This window comes from Herpailurus yagouaroundi, unplaced genomic scaffold (genome assembly GCF_014898765.1).
Source record: "Herpailurus yagouaroundi ecotype Mexico unplaced genomic scaffold, PumYag 77, whole genome shotgun sequence".
Lineage (NCBI taxonomy): Eukaryota > Metazoa > Chordata > Mammalia > Carnivora > Felidae > Herpailurus > Herpailurus yagouaroundi.
In genome coordinates this window covers 18,799,742-18,812,911 of record NW_024412388.1, presented here as the reverse complement: position 1 = coordinate 18,812,911, position 13,170 = coordinate 18,799,742, and positions in this window count along the sequence as shown.

Here is a 13,170-nt window from a genome sequence, read left to right as displayed (position 1 = left end):
TTACTGCTCAGTCAGCTGGCTGTGGCTCCCGAGCCAATGAAAGTCCCAGAGTCCTAGCCCGGGGTGGAGGACACGTCTTCCCCAGGCTCGAGATCTCTCCAGCTCTGTCTCCTAGAAGAGCACCCAATCAATATTGGCAGAATGAACGCACGAACGGATGGATGAACACCACGCTCTCTAGCTAGGCGGCTCGCTCTTTACATATGCTGGAAACGTGCGTTGTGTTTCTCTGCCATCCTTGCTCTCTACTTACCCCAAATCTGCTAATGCCTCAGGGCCTGGTCCACAACGCATGCTCCTTAAAGGTTTGAAAATGAAAATGTGAGGGGCGCCTGGGTGGCGCAGTCGGTGAAGCGTCCGACTTCAGCCAGGTCACGATCTCGCGGTCCGTGAGTTCGAGCCCCGCGTCGGGCTCTGGGCTGATGGCTCAGAGCCTGGAGCCTGTTTCCGATTCTGTGTCTCCCTCTCTCTCTCTGCCCCTCCCCTGTTCATGCTCTGTCTCTCTCTGTCCCAAAAATAAATAAACGTTGGAAAAAAAAAATTAAAAAAAAAAAAAAAAGAAAATGAAAATGTGAATGCAGGAATGACTAAAGAGACAGAATTATGTTCCAGATGCCTTGTGGTCTACGTGTGCTGACTGCCTCTCAGGGCTCCTGTGACCTCGTTTCCACCTGTCTCCTACAGGTGTGTGTGTTGGGGGCGGGGCAGTTTCTTTGTACCCTCGACGGAGTCCGGGGCTCAGACCAGGGGAGCAGGAGAATGACCATCTTGCTACAGCCCTCTCCTGACGGGGCTGACTCAGTCCATCAGCTGACAGATCCCTCCCCATTTAAACTGGGAAGAGAAGGCCCCTTTTTGGGTGAATAGGTATCGCCAAACTTTATTCACCCCGATTCCAGAAAGGATGGTCAGAAAAGACACGTGAACAGTAGAAACGTTAATTCAAGGCCAAGAGAACAGAAACGGTGAATGGAACTGAGGAAATGATTGTACCAGAAACTCTGGCTGAAACCCGACTTGTCCCTGAGCTTCGTGGCCATTTCACTGAGACCCCGAGAGAGGGAAGGGACCTGCCCCAAGTCCCAATAACAAGCACCATCTCGTTGGACCCTGATAGGAGCCCTGCCCCACAACTACCACTGTGTCTCCATTCCACAGATGGGGCAACTGAGGCACAAAGAGGCGAAGTAATTTTCCAAGGCCACACGCCTGTGTGTCAAACCCAAGCAGTCTGGCCACGAAGGCTGGGTCCTGAGCCACACTGCCCTATCCTGCGGTGCTCTAAATGAGAAGGAAGAAAGAAAGGGGAAATGCCAAGGACCCATCATCCATCTCCGAATATTTTCGGAGCCTCTGATGGATTCAGCACATGAGCAGGGCCAGCGGCAGGCTCTCTCCGAGGTTCCAGCCAAGGTGTGGAGGCCTAACAGTGGCTCTCGGTATGTTTCCTCTCTCAGACAACCCCCATGAGCCACCACAGCCTGGACTCAGAAGAACTGTGACGGTGGCATTTCAGGCGGTAAGCGGGGAGCACACTTCAGCTACTCCTGCCTCCGGTGGCTGTGGGCTTCTTGGCAGAGGCGGCCGTGTCCCAGCCTCGGAAGAGGGCGGGTGTTCCGAGAACTCCGTCCGGGAAGAAGCAAACCCATCTCTTGAAAAGCTGCAGCAATAAAGAGCCCCCCTCTCTGTCGAGAGGATAGAAGAAACCGTCCTCAGGAAGCCTGGAGTCTGCTCTTCCAAGATGCTTTAGCCTCTTTGAAGGAGGCCGTTGGGACCTCCGACCCCGGCCCGGCCACCCCTCACCATCTTCGTGGCTCCCCGGGTGGCAGCCGCTGCTTCCCAGTCCCAGGTTGTTCCGACCAGTCCCCTGGTCCGCCTCCTTTACCAAGAGGCTCATAGGGCCATTGGATCTGGGTCTCGGATGGAACGTTGGCTGTCCCCTGTGGGGCGTGTCGCAGAGGATACAGGCCACCCTTCAAGGCAGCAGAACCTGAATCAAATGCCAGCTCCTCTCTCTCTGGAACCTTGGACACCATTTCAAATTTGGGGAAATCTCAGTCGTTATGTCCTAACATTTATTGTTTGCCCCACGCTCCCCATTTTTTCCTCCTTGGACTCCAAGTACACATGCCTTAGGTGGTTTAATACTGTCCCAAAGGTCCCTGAAGCTCTTTTTACTTTTCCGCAATCTTTTTTTTTTTTTGTCTCCCCGGTCCTCATATCCAGTAATTTCTATTATTCCGGCGTCAAGGTCACTGATCCTTCCTCCAACCTGCTTTTAAGCCCACCTAGTGAATTCTTCATTTCAGTGATGGTACTTTTCTGTTCGAGAACTTCTCTTTGGTCCTGTAAAAGTTAGTTTTAATCTCGCTGCTGAGTTAGGGTTACGTTTTCCCGTTTCTTTGCACATCTGATCATTTTTTTACTGCATACTACGGATGATTCTTTGTAGAGACTCTGTGTTCTTTTCTCTTCCTCCGAAGGTTGCTGGTTTGTGTTTGATTAGGTGGTTCAGTAAGTGGCCTATCACCTCGAACTTGTGTGGGCTTGGTTTTACATTTTGTTAGGGTGGACGAGGGGAAGCCAAAGGGTTTTTCCAAGCCCCTGTACCGTGCCGGGACTCAACCTCCAGATTCCTTCTTCCGTGTGGCTCTTGTCCAGGGTTGTTTTAAGTTTTGGCAGAGTGGGTCTAGAGTGGCCCCACCCAAGAGCAAGGTTTCTCATCCTTGGCACTAATGACATTTGGGACTGGCAGTTCGCTGTGGCGAGGGCCGTCTTGTGCATCGTAGGAGATGTTAGCCAGCGCCCCTGGCCTCTACCCAATAGATGGCCAATAGCAACTCCCATACCCTTGACCGTCAAAAATGTCTCCAGATGTCACCAAATGTCCTCAGGGCAGGAGTGGGGGGAAAGGCAATGTCACTCCTGGTTAAGAACCACTGTTCTAGCTCTTACTTCAAGGTATTTGCAAAGAACCTCCCATTAACAGAGTGCCTCAAATACATTTTGACATTCTCCTCAAATGAGGTTACACACTCGTCACACGGGGCTGACCGGGCTGAGGGAAGAAGTGTGTTCCACTTGTGCGCCTCACTGCTGAAGTCCGCTACAAATTCAGACACATGAAGATAAATCTGGGAGCAATCTTGGGAAATTAATCACAAATTACAGTACAATTTTTAGGACGTTGAATTCGTTATATGTAAATATTTTAAATAGGCCTCCATATTTGGTGTGGGTGCTTTCGTCCGCTTTTAAATATGATTAGCCTCCCACGATGGAAATGACCGGGGCCTCTCTTGTCTGTGAGGCTCAGTGTATATTCTCTCCCTAGTCTCCTTGCTCTGTTTTCCATCATGTTCCGCTGATGGTTCTTGCTGTCTTTCTAAGGAGATGTCTCTACTCCTCCCTTTTCCCTCTCGGTTCCTCTCCTCTTTCCCACAGGAAGAACCTAGGGCCCAGGGTCAGGTGGGGGTCCTGGTGAGAGAGGGCGGTGTGCTCCGGTGAGCCGGTGGGGGCTGGTGCAGCTGGAGGCTGCAGAGAGAACCTTCTTCAGGCCTGCTCTGGGCTGAGATGTCAGCAGGAAATTCGGAGGAAGGAAGAAATAGTTTGGCTGCTGTCTACACCTTGCCGGGGCTTAACCCCAAACCACACTGGTTTTCTCTACACGGCTTCTTGGCAACTTAGAGACGAAATATGGGTACAAAGAAATGGCAGCTCAAGATAAGTGAGGACGCCGTAGGACAACGCTAGGGTGCTGTACATGAATCCAGATCTTCCAGCCCCACAAGGACCTCCAAAGTGACCTCCCAACAGCCATTGTCATCCCTGAGAAACGACGATCAGGAGGCATTAGAAGGTGGCAGTAAGGGCATGGGGGCTTTCGTATCATTTTCAAAAAAGAAGAGTGGGTAGATTCTTGGAAATCACTGGCCAACCATGAGGCCCTGCCTGGTGCTGCTGCTGTGATGTTCTAGAACAAACCAGGGAGCAGCAGCTAAAAGTGATGACGGCTGAGAACAGAGCCCTGCCAGACTAACTTCATTCTGCATTTGATCTCTTGTTGGAGCTGGCAGGGGGAGCATGACCCAACAACCTTCCCAAGATGCCCAGCGGGTACACCCCCTCCCGGGAGCCCGTTCTTCCGGGATCCCCAAGCTCTCACCGGGCCCCGCGTTTGCGTTCGTTCCTCCAGCCCTCACGTCCTCACGCTCCTCCCTCCCTCTCCCTGCTGGTGACTCTGGGCCTTCACCCTTGTCGTTCTCATTCCTTGCTCCCGGCCTACTGGTCCCCTCAAGTGTTTCCCAGCCAACTCCTCCTCCTTCCTCCCGACTCAGTTTAAACATTACTCCTCCAGGGAGGCCTCAGCTCTGCCTGCATGGGTCCTTCCTCCGGTGCGACGACTCAGCACCCCGGTGAGGATTGGTTTCACGTCCGATCGGGTGAGCTCGGGTGTCTGTTGTGTACGCGGCTGCGTGTGGAGGGCACGCGGCAGGTGCACGAGGAAATCGGTGCGGAAGGAGTAAAGTGAAGTCTTTAGAGCTCATCTTGGCCTGGCTCCTGAGATGTGGTTGAAGGACCTGTGGCTAGTTAAGCTGGAAAAGAGAAGGTTCTGAGGAAGGCTGTCATTTGGAAGACAGACTTGACAGTTACAGACGTTGTGAAATAGAGCAGATCACGGGTAGCTCAGTCGTTAAGCATCCGCTTCAGCTCAGGTCGTGATTTCACACGGTTCATGAGTTCGAGTCCCACGTCAGGCTCGAGCCCTGCTTCGGGTGAGCCCCACCTTTCTCTCTCTCTCTCTCTCTCTCTCTCTCTCTGCCCTTGGCTCATTTGCTCTCTCTCTCTCTCTCTCTCTTTCTCTCTCTCTCTCAAAAAAGAGAGCAGAACCAGGAGCCGCAGGCAGAAGCCAGAGGGAAGCAGGTTTTTGCCTGCTTTAAGTGAAACCCATTTGTGCTAGAGACTGCTGGTCGCCTATTCCTTCTTTAGTAACAGAACCCCAGTTTTTCTCAAGGTATCCCTGTGTCATTAAAAGGTCCCATTGCCACTCTATTATGCAGCAAGTATGACCATGTGACTGAGTCAGTGGAAGTTGTTGAGTGGGACTTTGAGGAAAGCCCTCTTTAAGGGTTCAGATAGTGGGCACGTGCCATTTTTACCCTCCCCCTCCTTCCTTTTTCACATCTAGAGTTGCACACCTGATGGCTGGAGCACCAGCAGCTATTTTGGAAACGGGAGAAACCGTGAGAATAGAAGCCACGTGTTAAGGATAGTGGAGGGGAAAGAAGGATCTGGAGGTGGTAAGGACGTTGCAGAACTACCACACCCACTCCAGCTCTTACTTCCTGACTCCTAGGAGAGGTAAACCTTTCCTTTATTTATCGGATCTTAACGGATACACCAGATGTTCCCCTCCACCCTTGATGAGGGTCTCCAGCTTCCGGTGCATTTAGGGGAAGGGCCATCCTGCAACTTTTTGTTCTGTGGCCTCAGACGTCCCTGCTGCCACCTACTCCTCACCCTCACCTGTGGTTTCCTCCTCTCTTGCCACCTCTTTGCCCACTTTGGACACGACTCCCCGCCTTCGTCCTCATGAAGCTGCTCCAGCACAAGGTTGCTGCCTGCGGCGGGCGTTTCCTGAAGGTCAAGGGGTAACACTGGGTCACTGCAGCACAGAGCAGGGCCCCGTTTCAAAATCAATGCCAGCTATCACGTTTCTAGAAATGTCTTAGCCACACCCCACCAGCAGAGATTTCTTGCTTGTGCTGCTTTTCCTTCGGTTCCCAAAGAAACCGTTTCTCCTGCTTCTCTCACCCCATCTCCATCTGCCAGCCAACGGCCCCCAAATTTGGGTCCCCTCCTGCCCCCATGCAGAACAGGCAGGCCCCCGGCCTCCTCCGTACAGAGCCGCTCACGCTCACCATCCACATATGGTATTACATGAAATTATACCTTTTCTTTAATCTTGGATCAAGTTCTTAGATAAGGTCCATTCCCTCTGATCAAAGCAAACCCTGGGGCTGGCAAGTTGGGGCTGTTTCTTTGTAGATGTACAGAATCAGCATCTCCCACATGGGGTCCAGGAATCCCTATTTTTAATGAGTTCCCTGGGTGGGGGAGGGCAGTCACTGAGGCCCAGAGAAGGGAAACGACTAGCTGAAGGTCACACAGCTGGTGACCGGCAAAGCCTGAGGTAGATCTCAGATCGGCTGAAGCCTCTTCCAGGACTCTTAAACTACCCCGTGCTACAGCTTGGACTCCGGGTTTCGAGGCATCCCGTAAGAACCCAGTGGGTCTGCTCCATCGAGGACCGCAGCCTGCTTGCCGGCCCCACGGCAGGCCTCCAGCCCGTCCGCGTTTAGCCTAGGAGCATCACAAAGAAACCCAGGAGCTCCTCTGGGTCCCCTCAGAGTATGGAAGCCGTCGGCCCTGTGGCGAGGCCCAGAGGGGAAATGGAGGCACAGAGAAAGAGACCGACTTGCAATGTGCTTCATCCTGAAAGGTCAGTGCTGCAGCTGCCTGTAAGCTCCGCGGGCCGGAGGGTTTGTTCTGTTACTGTTTCAGTTCACGTTAAGGAACAAAACCTAAAGGAGAGTCGGGGCTTAAATGCACAGAAGAATAATAGAAGTGTGTTTCCGTGTGTTACAGCTTCTCTCTGGTAATGGAGTCGTGGTGGGTTTCCTTTTCCTTTCTTTTCCGAGCTTTCCCGACGGACACGCCTCCTTTCGTTGTGCTGGCTTTACCGTGCCTTGCAGATACTGCGTTTTTTGCAAATTGAAGGTTTGTGGCCACGCTGCATGGAGCGTGTCTATCAGCACTGTTTTCTCCAAAAGCATTTGTTCGAGTCTCTGTGCCACATTTTGCTAATTGTCGCTGTATTTCAAACTTCTTTGTTATTATTTTATTCGTTCTGATGATTTGTGGTCAGTGGTTTCTTTCTTTCTTTTTAATTTTTATTTGAGAGAGAGAGAGAGCATGAGTGGGAGAGGGGCAGAGAGAGACAGAGAGAGAGGGAGAGAGACTCCCAAGCAGGCTCTGCACGGTCAGCACGGAGCCGGATGTGGGGCTCGAACCCATAAACTGTGAGATCACGACCTGAGCTGAAATCAAGAGTTGGGACGCTTCACCGACTGAGCCACCCAGGCGCCCCTGGGCAGTGGTTTCTTGAGAGGGACTCTCTTCCTGGAGAAGATGCTGTCAAGATTGTTGAAATGACCACAAAGGATCTGGAACATTACACAGACTGAGTTGATAAAGCAGCAACGGGGTTTGAGAGGATTGCCTCCAGTTTTGAACAAAGTCCTACCGTAAAAAAATGCCATCAAACAGCATCACACGTTACGGAGAAATCATTCGTGAAAGGAAGGGTCCCTCGATGGGGCAAACTTCATTGTTGTCTCACTTTAAGGACTTGCCCCAGCCACCCCACCCTTGAGGACCCACCGCCCTGATCGGTCAGCAGTCATTAACAGGCAAGACCCCTCCACCCCCAAAAAGGTTACAACTCGCTGAAAGCTCAGATGATGGTTAGCATTTTTTTTTAGCAATAAAGTATTTTTAATTAAAGTATGCACGTTTTTTTAGACTTGCTGCTATTATACACTTAATAGACTATAGTACGGTGTAAACATAACTTTATATGCCCTGGGAATCTAAAAAATTCATTTGACTTGCTTTATTGTGATATTTGTTTTATTGCCATGGTCTGGAACCGAATCTGCAACATCTCCGAGGTGTGCCTGTATTACTAATAACAAGTTATATTTGTATTTGGGGTCAAAGGGAGAAAGTCATTTTCAGGGCCAACAGGAATATTGGGGGAGTCATGATTCAGATGCGTCCTGCCCCATCTCCGGCTTTGGGGCTGGCATTGGCAACCGTCTCTCTGCCTCCGGGGCAGGTGGGCCAGTCAGGTTCCTGCCTGTTGCCTGGAATACCAGAGAGGCCCTGCCCCCTGGGGACCCTGGTACCTCCTGGTGCCTCTGTGCTTACACTGGAGATTGGAGTTGGAAGGGTTTTGCTTATCGGGTTTGGGCACGCAGCATCTGGCCATTTGAATCTGAGCATGCCCAGCTACGTATGGACACATTGCTTTTTCTTTTAAAAAAAAATTTTTTTTTTAATGTTTATTTATTTTTGAGAGAGACAGAGACAGAATGCGAGTGGGTTGGGGCAGGGAGAGAGGGAGACACAGAATCGGAAGCAGGCTCCGGGCTCTGAGCTGTCAGCACAGAGCCCGACCCATGTTTCTGTTTGCATCTACAGTGCTGGCCAAGTCCCTTAACCTCTTTGGGCCTCAGTTTCCTTACCAGCAAAGTCATGGGGCAGAGGAAACTGATTGCTGAGTTGCTGCCGTGGCTGACGTTCTGGAATTCTCTTTGGCCTCTGGTGGGCCTTGCTAATAGCAGGCACCCCAGGGAAATGTGGGAGTGTTCCTGGACAGATTACATCTATCCCGGTGGACAGACCCTGATGGGAGTTGGGGGAGGGAGACGGGAGGACCCCATCTGTGCCGGCAGTCAAACCTTTTAATCATGGCTCTTCGGGGTGGTGCAGGCTGGGGATGGGGCAGGGCTCTGTGGATGAACTCGGGTAGTTGTGGTTCCCGGAAGGTTGATTCTCTGCTTTTCAAGAATCTGAATTTCAGAGCTCAGGTCTGGACAGCGTTGAATGGCACTCACGAGGAGTGGCTGTCGGCCTGGGGGCGAGTTACCTTCCCTCTCTGGGCCTTGCCCCTCGTCTGTTGGAAGAACGGCTGGACCTCTCCACCTCCTAAGGTCTCCCCAGGCTCTGCTGTCCACAGGCCTCACATGTGACACGGACCAAGCAACTGCAGTAGCCGTCATGGCGCCACCTTCCAAGAAGGGGCCGTGTGCCAGGCACCCAGCACCCGCCTGGCCTCAGGGCCCAATATCCAGAGGTGGAGACTGAGGCTCAGAGGTCACGCGCAGAAGTCACTCGCTAAGGTTGAGCAGCTAGTTGGAGGCAGAGCTGGGGCTCGGACCCAGGGGTCCTGGGCCTGGAGCCTGCCTTCTTGCCGTTCCAATGTCCCGGGGCTGTCACAATGCTCTCCCGCTACCTGGGCGTCTGTCTCTCCTCTCCCTCCTCCTTCCCCTTCGCCTCCTCCTCCGTCCTGCCTCCCATCTTCCCCTCCAGGCCTGCCGGGCTGTCCGGCCCCAGCTCTGCCAGTGTGTCCCGTGCCCACTGAGCCGGGACGATGCTCTGTCCCACGGCGCTCGCTCCACCTGCCCAGCGGCAGCCCCGCCCGCTCCGGGGCCTTTCTGGCTTGCGACCAGTTGCTACAGAGAAACCCTGAGCTCGATTTTTCTGACCACCCGATGGCCACCGTTACCTCCACTTAATAAATTGCAGAGAAGCAATGGGTGGTCGACGGCAGAGGCCTGCACGGGCCGAGTTGGAAATTAAAAGCAGTGGCCAGGAGTGGGTTTGAAGGCAGCAACAGGAACCATGAATATTTTACAAGAAACCGGAATTATTAATGTTTCAATAAAAAACAAAACCCCAATGTCCATGTGAAGATTACATGTGACTTAAAGCCTTCAGAAAACCACTGTGGTCCTCCTCCGCTCTCTCTTAAACCACTCAGCGGGGCTTTGCTTAAACCATCCCCATTTTGCCAACCCTCAACCCACCAGCTCTAAATGGTGGCGGGGAGGGCTGCATCCGCCCGGCCGCCCTGATAATTAGCACGCCCCCCCCCCCACCTTCCTTCGGAGCTACGGGCGACCAGAGAAATATTTCTGGAAGACTATTTACGAACTTCCCCATCATCATCAATCATACGGTGAAGAAGGAGCGGGGCAAGATTTCTTACCTCAAGGAGCCTCTAATGCAAAAAAGCTATTTACTGGGCACGGACGGGGGCTGAGATTCTGATGCCATTACTATAGAATACATAATAGCATCAATAATTAAGTATAAATTGGATTTAATATTTTATGCTGGCGACATGTAATTTACACTCTACCCGAGAAATCAAAGGTCATGTCTGAAATAAATGAGCGTGGGGTCGAGCCGCCAGTGGAATTAGCGCTTTCCCCCTCCTGGTGTCGGGAGCTGATGACAAAGAACAGGAGAGGCGCGCTGGGCCGTGGGGAGTGTGGGAAGAGTTGGGGTCTGGGAACCTTGGGGAGACGCTGGCCTCCGGAGTGCCGAGGGTGGCTCTAAAAGCGGCCCCAGGCCTCCCTGGGGTGGGCGGATGTTTCTGGAGGCTCTGGGGGTGGCGGGGGTGGGGGGAGGCACTGGAGCGCTGGTGTTGGAGAGGTCAAACGCAGAGGCAAGTCCGCCCCTGAGACGGACGGGCACGGCGGGGTGGTAGCACTGGAGAGCTGGCGGGGTCCTGGGGGGAAACTGAGGCCCAGAAAAGGGAAACGGTTTCCCCGGAGCTGTGCAGTGACTCAGTGGCAGGGCCACAATAGGACCCCAGGCTCCCGACTCCCAGCGTTTGTCAGAACTGCTCTGGCCACCGGGATGGGAGGTCATGGCCCAGACCTCTGGGTGTGTGTCCACTTCTCTGCTGGAGACACTGACCCTGGCCCATGCTGGCGTCTGGCTCTGTGCCGTGAGGTTCTCACAACTGTTTGGCCACGGCCAGGGAGCGGGGAGGGGAGGCTCGGTCTCCAAGGTGGAGGTTGGGGCCCCGGCTGGAATTGTGAAGCCTTGAGGGATGGTTAGGCAAGGGTGCCCCCTGCGAGGGGGGCTGACGATCCGGGTCGCTGTTAGGCAATTAACAAGCCGAGCGTGTGTGTTCACTAAACCCCTTCGTAGCTTCCCACTCTGCCCCAGGAGAAAAGCCAGGGTCCTCTTCCTGCCTGACAAAGCCCTTCGCCATCTGGCACCTGCTCACCCCTTCTCCTCTGTCTCCTGCCTCCCTCCTGCGCGCACCCTGAGCTCCAGCCACACCAAATCCAGCAGTGCCCCTGTGGGCCATGCTCCTGTGTCTCCAGGCCCTTGTCCCATCCCTTCCCTCTGCCTCGGACACCCTTGCCTAGATACCCACGTGGCCCCCTCTCCGGTCTCTGCCCTGCCCGAGGCTCTCTCCTAAGCAGTCCCTGCCCATCCTGCCCCACCCCCATCCACCTCGCCCCGCTTCACCTTCCTCCCCGCTGCTCATCAACCCCTGCATTTTATCTACTTGTAGGTGTTTTGAATGTCTCCCCTCTTTGGAACGCCAGCCTCATTCGGTCTGCTCACTGCAATTTCCACAGTGCCTAGGGCAGTGCTCGGCTTATACAACGTGCTCAATTAATATTCGTTGGCTAGAAGAACAAAAGACTCGGGTTCACGCCAAATCATCCTTTAATGTCTTTGCACAGCCATCGCCTCCACCAGGGAAGTCTGACCCGTCCTCCCGGTTAACCCCGAACCCCGCCCCCCTCCAAGGTGAGTCAGGTGCCTCCTCAGCACCCCACAGGACCACATTCTAGCGCTGTTCTTGGAGGTTCTGTCTGTTTTCTTGTCTGTCCCCCTACTCGTGCTCTGGTCTCTGAGGCCCCCTCAGGGCTAGTGCAGGCCTGCATGCCATAGGCGCTCACTAAGTAAGTGCTGGGTAGATGCATGGACGTCCTGGTCCCCAGGCATGTGGGCGCTCCTGCTGGCAGACCCCAGTGAGAAGCCACGGGGCCCAGGGGGTGGTCGATGTCACCGGCACCTGTTAGCCTCGTGGGCCCAAAGCAGGGTGGGCAAGGCAGAAACTGGACATGCAAAGGCAACCAGAAGAGCACAGCCTGGTGGTAAATATTTATTGAAGTGAATTAACCAGGAGGCAGGGAAGGGAGTTTCTGCCCCAGGATCCTCCAAGAGGTGCGCTCAGCGGACTGGTGGTTCGTGTGTCTGGGGAGGGGGCTCCGCTCTGAGGGGGTGGGGACAGTCTGGCCAGGGGACACGGAGGTCGAGTTCGCCACCCCAAGGTCTCTGATCTTTTCTGGAGCCCAGACCACTGGCCGGGCCATGAACAAGCTGTCAAGCTGGTATTGGTCACTGGACTTCCTCCTTTTAAAGCAGACGCCATCTGGGGGTGCCTGGGTGGCTGGGAGCGTCGCATTTCAGCTCAGGTCATCATCACCCCGTTCGTGGGTTCAAGGCCCACCTCGGGCTCCGTGCTGACATGGCAGAGCTTGCTTGGGATGCTCTCTCTCTGCCCCTCCCCCACTCACGCATGCCCACTCTCTCTCAAAATAAATACACTTAAAAAAATAAATAAAGCATGGGGCGCCTGGGTGGCGCAGTCGGTTAAGCGTCTGACTTCAGCCAGGTCACGATCTCGCGGTCCGTGAGTTCGAGCCCCGCGTCGGGCTCTGGGCTGATGGCTCAGAGCCTGGAGCCTGTTTCCGATTCTGTGTCTCCCTCTCTCTCTGCCCCTCGCCCGTTCATGCTCTGTCTCTCTCTGTCCCAAAAATAAATAAACGTTGAAAAATAAATAAATAAATAAATAAAGCAGACGCCATCAAATCTCTCTGCTGTGCACAGTGCACCCTTCATAATGACCAGCGTCTGCATCCTGTTGCAGGCACGAGGGGTCTGTGGCTCAGAGAGGTCAAGAAAGCTGCCCCAAGAGGCACAGCTGATGAGAGGCAGAGGCAGGATGGGGCCTAGGCCTGGGTGCTCTCCCTGGGCCACGCTACTCTCCCTCAGCCCACCCCAGGAAACAGAGGAGGCTGCATTGAGATCTGCCCCAAATCCTGGTCCTCCCCACACTGGCTGTGTCGTTTTGGGTAAGTCACTCAACCTCTCTGAGCTCCTGTTTCCTCATCTGCAAAATGAGGCTCAAGATCTCTAACTGGCAGGAACGTCACAGGGATGCCGGTGAGACGTTGGCATGAGCTAGACACGCTCAGCAGGCTTCGGCTTTGTGATGTCTGAGCTGGTTGGTGTGGATTGTTGTCACGTGTCTGGTTCAACAGAGAGAAGAGAGAGAGGGACACTCTGTGGCAGGCCCTCCTCACCGCTGCAAGGCTGTCTTAAAGGAAGCTACTTGCCACGTGTTGTGGTTGTCCATTTCTGAGTAAAACACGATCCCCAACTCAGCGGCTTAAGGCAATGGCATTTTTTAATAACCTCTCTGTTCTGGGAGGTAACTGGGCTCAGCGAGGTGATCCTCACTCGGGTTTCTCACACGGCTGTGGTCCCAGAGGACCCCACCTGGTGGGC